This window comes from Muntiacus reevesi, chromosome 2 (genome assembly GCF_963930625.1).
Source record: "Muntiacus reevesi chromosome 2, mMunRee1.1, whole genome shotgun sequence".
Classification (NCBI taxonomy): Eukaryota; Metazoa; Chordata; class Mammalia; order Artiodactyla; family Cervidae; genus Muntiacus; species Muntiacus reevesi.
Window position 1 is genome coordinate 195,780,090 of NC_089250.1, and position 8,894 is coordinate 195,788,983.

Here is an 8,894-nt window from a genome sequence, read left to right on the forward strand (position 1 = left end):
CGCAGATGTGCCCTCCTGTGAAAAGTGCACCAGGAACTAGAATCACATCCGGGCCCTTCACTTTCCGTGTTTTAACATTTCTTTCTTTTTATTTTAAAATATAGTATGCATTCACCATATTCTATGCCTGGCCATGTTCTAGGTAATGTAATATCATGGTAATATCATGGTAACACAGTAAGGCCCTTCCCTCCTGGAGCTTGCATACATCTTTCCATTAGCCAGACATACAGAAGTGTGTCCCACTGGGATGAAAAATGCCTTGAAATATCACCCCACTAGGTTCATGCTTCAGTGTATATTCTGCCAGATCTTTCCCCCAGGCATCTTAACATATCCATACATCTACTAACATTCTTGTTTATTCATTTATTACCAAAATGGGCTATATTTTACACATAACTTCCCCTCTCCCTGCCTAATACTTTATCTCAAACATTCTTTCAGTTTGTACATACTTGGACATTTGGGTTGTTCCCATTTTTTTTTTAAATACTAAAGACAATGTGTAACGAAACATTTTTGTTATAGTTCAAAAACTATACTTCAAAAACTATATGTGAGTGTTTTATCTGCCTCAGGCATATGCATAATGTTAACAGATATTGCCATATCATGCTCTTAAAAAGGTTTCACAAATTTTATTCTTACCAAAAGGGTTTGAGAGATCCCTAGAACCCTGTTCTAGTACCAAAGCCTGCACTGACTTCACTGGTATCCTAGAAAATGTGGATAAACAGTAAACCCATGTTAATTCAAATGCTACTACTTTTAGAAGTTATGATGTTGTCCAAAGAGACTGCTATGCTGTTTATTGTCTGTGCAAATTAATACCATCAAGACGATAAGCGTAAGGGACTTAGAGGCCCAGCTCAAAATCCTTTCAAGGCAGGGACCATGACTGTAACTTTGCAGCTCAGGTCCTAATATATTACCTGGCGGGTTGTAAATGTTCAGTAAATATCTGTGAAATGAAAGACTAAATGAATGGAATCACTGTCCATAAAAAATAAAACAGAACATGTTTGATATTTATGTGACTGAATCTTGACCTTAATCTGTCACCTCTTAATTTTAAAATGGTGGGGCTCACAAGTCTTATCACCTATGCAACAGGATCTGAGGTCTACACAATTTTCTAGTGATGAGATTTATTGTTTCCTTCTTTTTTAGCCATGGGACCCTCTGCGTGTCAGGCAACATGATGCTGCTCAAGGTGAGTACCCGACTGGCACTGAAGAAGGTCTGATTCATCCAGATGATAGATCCCAAGACAGAGGGTCAAAACTACTCCTAGATCCAGTCATGCAGTTCTAAGAACTGGCCCAAACTGGCTTCAGCAAAAACTTAAGAATACTTCTTGCCTTAGGCATAGCCAGAAGCACAGATTCACAGGATGTCACAAGACCTGGTTTCTTTCTGTTCAATTCTCCTCCGTGTTATCTCCTTTCTCAAATGATCTCTTGATAATTACAAGACAACTTTAATCGCTTCTTGTATCTTCTCAGATTCAAGTCTAGTGGTCAGGAGACCCAGAATTCTCTTTATGTTTCATTTGATCTGATTGGGTGATGTACTCATCCATGAATCAGTTGCTGTGACCAAGAGACTGTGATGACTTAATTGGCCAGATCTGAGTCACAGGCCTCATCTTTAGATATAGGTGGTACAACATAGAGACCACAGGGACTGAGAGAATGGAGAAAGGTAGTTTTTCAAAGAAAACCTGTGACTGATGCCAGAAGGGGAATGAATATTGGGGAGGAAACGAACAAACAAATAAATCCACTCATCTTTTTGGAATAGCATTTCTGATACCTCCAATGGTGGGAATTCAAGGGGGAAGGTTGAAACTTAGGAGGAGGAAGCAGGGAGAGCCTGAGAAGCTGTGAGACCTTGAAAGCCACTTTAGTCTTTCCCGTAGAGATATGGGCCAGTGTGCATCTGTGCTAACATCTCTTCTCTTGTATCAAACCCAGACCTGCGATTCAGGCGATCATTTCAAGAAGATAATCCAAAGGCCTGATAATTATCGTGGTACCCAGACGCCAACCAAAGAAGGAAAGAAGATAAAGATGGAGCATCTTTCTCCATGCCACCTGGGCCTTTATGAGCTTCCCAGATGGGAAATTCAAACCTTTAGCCAGAAGTGGAAATTGACTACAATGTAAATACTGAAGTAAAATTGGGCATCCCCTGTTGGGTTTTTTATACCTGAATTGCTGATTTTTCCAGACAGAATATTTGAGATTTTCCAATAAAGACAGTTGTAGTATTTGAACTAGTTCACAAAAACCTGGCAAAAGTTATAGTTTATCTTTAAGAGCTATGTAATGAATTATTATTTGTCCTTAGAAATCTCCCCTCCCAGTACTCCCAGACCTGGTTTGGAGACTGGTGCTAAGACAAGTGGTTCAGCCTGAATAAAAATGTGATCCTCAGTCAAGGATGTGAAGCCTCTGAATTGTGAAACCTGCATTTTATCATGACTTAGAACTAAAAATAACCCCATGTTACCCCAAAGTGAAAGGCAACCAGAGGTCTCATCTATGAACTTTGTTGCGTATTGAGTACATGAGTATTTCAGATTGGACTGGGGTGGGGATGTGTGGACTGGGACTCTGCCCCTATGAAGTTTTATACATGATCATCAGAGTCTTAGGTTGAACCAAAGGAAGTCAGTGGTGATGTGTGGAATATACATGTGTATGTATATGTGTTGTACATATGAATGCATATTCATTGGAAGGACTGATGCTGAAGCTGAAACTCCAAAGCTTTGGTAACCTGATGCAAAGAACTGACTCACTGGAAAAGACCCTGATGCTGGGAAAGATTGAAGGGAGGAGGAGATAGGGACGACAGAGGATGAGACGGTTGGATGTCATCACTGACCTGATGGACATGAGTTTGAGCAAGCTCTGGGAGTTGGTGATGGACAGGGAAGCCTGGTGTGCTGCAGTCCCTGGGATGGCAAAGAATTGGACATGACTGAACGACTGAACTGAACTGAATGAATGCATAAACATATGAAGTATTCTTTTGCATATTTGCCAAATGATTCACAAGCCATGTGACTTTACCTAAAACTGAAGGGTCCAGGAGAAAAGATCAATTACCAAATTACTCCAGAGGAGTGATCTCCTCCTGAGTGATCACTGTCATGAAATCCAGTTGGAACTGAATTTAGAAAACATTTAAGATGAATTTGAAACAAAACATCCAGTGAGTGCTCAATCATTGGTTCACGTCATTGACTTATTTGTTCATGAAGTCATTCATCAGCTTAATTAAGCTCTTTTAGTATCATCTTTGCTAGTGGTTGCTGAAAGTGTTCATTCATTCATTACACAAGGATGTGCCAAGGGATGGTGAACAAGATGCTGCACAAGAAACAGTCTCCCCCTTCACGTGCTTATTGTCTGGCAGATCACTTTAGGCAGGAACTTAATTAAACAATAATTATAGCAGGTGTCATGAAGGAGAAGCCCAGGGAATTATGGGAGACAACCTGTCCGTGGGGCCAGTGAAGGCAGTCTGTGGAATTGATATTTGAAGGGATTTTCCCTCTATGTGTCATCCTAATTTTGTGCCTCTTTGGCTTCTACAATGAAATGTGAACTCCCTAGGAAGCATCATTTTTGCTCACCCATATGCTCAGGGCGTGTATCAGACCTGCTGCTCCACCCACCTGTTGTCTCCACTTCAGTGTGGCCCCACTTCTCCTGGAGGTACAAGCCCAGGAGTGATGTGTGCAGGTCTCACACATGGAGTTGAGTGTGCAACATCCTCACACCCATGGTCTCGAGATACATATGGGGGATGCATTAGTTTGCTAGGGCTGCCATAACCTGTACCACAGACTGGAGGCTTCAACAACACACATTCTTTTTTTCCACAGTTCCAGAGGCTGGAAGTCTAAGATCAAGGTGCCCACAGCTTGGGTTTCCCTCTGAGGCCGCTCTCCTTGGCCTGTAGATGGCCGCCTTCTTGCTCTGTCCTCACATGGCCTTACCTCTGGGCACGCACATCCTGGTGTCCCTTTGGGTCCCAATTTCCTTTTCTTATAAGGACACCAGTCAGATGGGATGAGGACCCACCCTGATGGCTTCATTTTAACTAACTCACAGGTTTAAAGGACTTCTCTCCAAATGCGGTTCATTCTGAGGCACTGGAGGTTAGGTCTTCACATATGAATTTTGTTATTGATGCAGTTCAGCCCTCATGGGGCAACTCGCCCCTAGGCCAAGCAGGAATTCTCATCAGGCAGCTGGGCTCTCAATGCTGGCTGCGCCCAGGGTCACACAGGGAGCTGGCTGTGGCCCAGGCCCTGTGCTAGACCAGCTCAGTCAGGCATCAGTGTGTGCTCTGCTAAGTTGCTCAGTCATATCTGACTCCGTGTGACCCTATGGTCTATAGCCTGCCAGGCTCCTCTGCCTCAGGATTCTCCAGGCAAGAGTACTGGAGAGGGTTGTCATGCCCTCCTCCAGGGGATCGTCCCCATTTTTCCCTTAAAGCTCTCCATATGGTGTCAGTGGGAAGCCAGGGCTGAGAACAACTGAGCTAGGATCTCGGATAGTTCATTCTGAACTTGATTGACCATAGAAGTCACCTGAGGCACCTATAGAACATTTAAATAGTGAACTCAGAATATTGCATCAAATATTTCTGGGAACATTGCCCATCTTCCTCTGTCAAAACTTGTCTTAATTAGCTCAAAATGAGCAAAGTAACATATGCTTTCCAAGAGTTACCTGAAAGCTGGATAATCCCTGAGGTTTTAAGTATTCAAAAAAGACCATCTGTCTTGAATTTCTGCAGGTTCTGATCCTTCAATGTCCACAGTGCATCACCCAATTCATTTTTTACAAGGCAATGAGATGACTTTGTGTGAAGTTCAATTATACGGATTGAAAAAATCATGACTGACATGTTTTTATAATCTTTGAATTGAGGACAGGTGGTAAGAATTAAACTCATAAATAGGAATTGTCTCAATAGGTAGCCCTTACTGGTACCTCCTTGAATTCCCACAGTGTGAACTTTTTCATAGCATTTATGTGTCTGATCACGTCTTCCCTGGTGTCTCAGATGGTAAAGAATCTGTCTGCAATGCAGGAGATCCTGGTTCGATCCCTGGGTCAGGAAGATCCCCTGGAGTAGGAAATGGGAACTCACTCCAGTACTCTTGCCTGGAAAATCCCGTGGACAGAGTAACCTGGTGAGCATGGGGTTGCAAAGAGTCGGACATGACTGAGCAACTAACATACATACACGTCTGATCAGTCGTGAGACAAACCACTGGGGGGAGCTCCGGTGGAGCAGAGGGGCCCCTCTATTTCCCTCATGACTGCACCTGCCTGATGCAGGTAACACCTTACACATGCGTGGTGTTCCGATCCACCCAGTGCTTCCCCCATTTCAATCACCCAGGGACCTTGTTATACAGCAGGTTCTAGGGAATCCCCTGGTGGTCCCTAGGGGTCAGTCAGGCCTTGGCACTCTCACTGCAGGGCCCTAGGTTCTATCCTTGTTTGGAAAACTAAGATCCCACATGCCTCGCAGTGTGGACAAAAAAATAAAAATAAAAAATAAAAAATCAGATTTTAACCTGTGAGTTCAGGGATGAGGCCCAAGAGCCTGCATCTCTATCTAGTACTGTGGGTCTGAGGACTACACCCTGAGCATATGGTTTTATGGCTCCTCCATATTTTAAAACATTTTTATCTTTGTAACAACAGTATTATACAGTTAACATATTTCTCAAAACACATTAACTTTTTTTTCCTCATTCAAACCTCTTAACATTATTGCTATAAGACAATTGGTACAAGTTTTATCATCTCTGTTTGACAGATGGAAACTTAGGTACACACAGGTTCAGTGATTTGTCTGATGTCTCATAGCAAGTTACTGGCAGAATTGAGCACATTGTGTTTTCTTTGGCCCAGTGGTCCTCAGACTTCAGCAAAGATCAGAACCAACTGGAGGGCTTGTTAAAACACAGATCGTGAGCCTGACCCAGAGTTTCAGATTCATTACCTCTGGAATGGGCTCTAAGAATTTGCATGTCTAGCAAGTTTCCCTTTATGGTGATGTTGAATAACTGTCTCCATGATACTGTGATTTATAAGAAATATATAACTATATATCAAATTTTATATAAATATATATCAATATATATACAAATTTTGGTCATCTGAATGACCAAGTATACATATTGGTCATTCAGATGACCAAAATTTATCTCATGTCCATATAGTCAAAGCTATGGTTTTTCCAGTAGTCTAGTCATGTTTGGATATGAGTTGGATCATAAAGAAGGCTGAGTACTGAAGAATTAAAGCTTTTGAATTGTGGTGCTGGATGAGACTTTTGAGAGTCCCTTGGACAGCAAGGAAATCAAACCAGTCAATCCTAAAGGAAATCAACCCCAAATATTTATTGGAAGGACAGATGGCTGAAGCTGAAACTCCAATACTTTGGTCACCTTATTTGAAGAGCTCATTGACAAGTCGCTCAGTCGTATTCAACTCTTTGAGACCCTATGGACTGTAGCCTACCAGGCTCCTCTGTCCATGGGATTTTCCAGGCAAGAGTACTGGCGTGGGTTGCCATTTCCTTCTCCAGGGGATCTTCCTGACCCAGGGATAGAACCCGGGTCTACCGCATTGTAGGCAGACGCTTTACCCTCTGAGCCATGAGGGAAGAGCTCACTCATTGGAAAAGACCCTGATGCCGGGAAAGATTGAGGGCAGGAGGAGAAAGGGACAACAGAGGATGAGATGGTTGGATGGCATCACCGACTCAATGGACATGAGTTTGAGCAAACTCTAGGAGATACTGGACAGGGAAGACTGGCATGCTGCAGTTCACAGGGTCACAAACAATCGGACATGACTTAGCGACTGAACAAGAACAATATTTGGCCTTTGTCTACAGTTTCTGGCTTCAATCTCCTCAAACTCTTGGAATCTCCTGAGCATTGAGTAATAAAATATCTTTTTGCTCTGTGAATGAGGTGACTTTTGGAAAGCACCTAAGGTTGGGGATCAGTTGTCAATGTAGCCAACCACATGATTAGAGAGTTGGAATTTTCATTCCTGACCCCCTTGATTTCTGGGGAGGGGAGAGGAGCTTGAGGTTGAATCAGTTGCACTGGCCAGTGATTTAGTCAAACATTGGGCTTCCCAGGTGGCTCAGTGGTAAAGAATCTGTCTGCAATGGAGGAGACGTGGGTTTGATCCTGGGCTGGGAAGATCCCCTGGACGAGGTCATAGCAACCCACTCCAGTATGCTTGTCTGGAGAATCCCATGGACAGAGAAGCCTAGTGGGTTACAGTCCATGGGGTTGCAGAGTCAAAAACAATTGCACACATGCAACTATGTAATGAGCTTGTCTTAGAAACCCAAAAGGACAGCTTTTTGCCCTTCTTTTTGGAGAGTTTCCATGTGAGGGAAACAACACTTCTGTGTGCCCCCATGCCTGGCCCCAAGCTCTGCGAGGACAGAAGCTCTTTTGTGGAGGACCTTGCTGGATGTAGCTCATCTGTATCCTTTAATATCCTTCCATAATAAATCAGTGATCTAATGAATAAGTAGGTTTTCCTGAGTCATGTGAACCATTCTAGCAAATTAATCAAACCCAAGGAGGGGATCCTGGGAAGGCCTCACTATAGCCAGTCAGTCAGAAGTGCAGGTAACAACCTATGCTTGCAACTGGTGTCTGAAGTGGAGGGTCGTCTTCTGGGACTGAGCCCTTTACCTGTGGAATCTGATTCTGTCTCTGAGTAGACTGTGTCAGAACTGAGTTGAATTCTGGAGGATCGTGCCTGTGACTGAAAACTGTTGCTGATGTGGGAAACCCTCCACACACATAACACATTGGAGTTAGGTCCAGGAACCCTTTTCAGTCTCAGAGGACAGGATTCTTTGGGAACCCTCTTCCCAGCTGATAACCATCCTCTTAACACCTGGTACCTGCTGTTAGCGTTTGAGAATGAAGTTAGATAAAGGAACACACGGGGTCATTAATCTTCAGTATTTTTGATCAAAGAAATCAAATAACTTTGACCCACAAGTGGGTCAGTGGTAAAGAATCCACCTGCCAATGCAGGAGATACAGGTTCCATCTGTGGGTCAGGAAGATCCCCTGGAGGGGGGCATGGCAGCCCATGGACAGAGGAGCCTGGAGGGCTACAGTCCATGGGGTTGCAAAAGAACCAGACATGACAACTTAGCGACTCAACAATACATCACTCTATGCTAAAAGCTTGAGTAAACTTCATTAACTCCCACCCTTCCTTGTCCTCAAAGCTATGGTTGATTGTGCTATTGAAGCATTAGTCCCACTTTAGGAAACAATGCTATTTAGAAATTCATGTCTAATAAAGAGTATTTATGACTTTGTGAAATTCTTGTCAAGATGACTGAAGACACTGATTTCCAAATAAGAAAATGAGCAGTTTAATGAAATAAGCAGTGTTTCTCAAGTCTTTTGAAGTAACCCTTTTATGTTATCTGTCTCCAGGATCCAAGACAGTCCAATGAACAGCAGAGGATGTGATTTTTATCCCTGCTGATTTTCTTGGAAAGAATGCTATATTTTGATGGCTCATTGTTGACCCTGATGAATCATTACACTTCCAAATCTTCACCTAACTCTAGGTCTGTATCCAGTTTCCTTAAGGACGTTTCCACTTGGGACATTCCACAAACCATTCAACTTTTATTGTCTATTGAGATAGGCACTGTTGGAATGCTGGGAATGTTTCTCATGATTGAGCTCTTGCTGAGGGCCAGACAGGATGATAAGCCTGGGTTTAGAGTGTGGGCTCTGGAATTATATAATCTGAGCCCAAATCCTTTTCCTAGTACTGTTGCATGACTTTAAG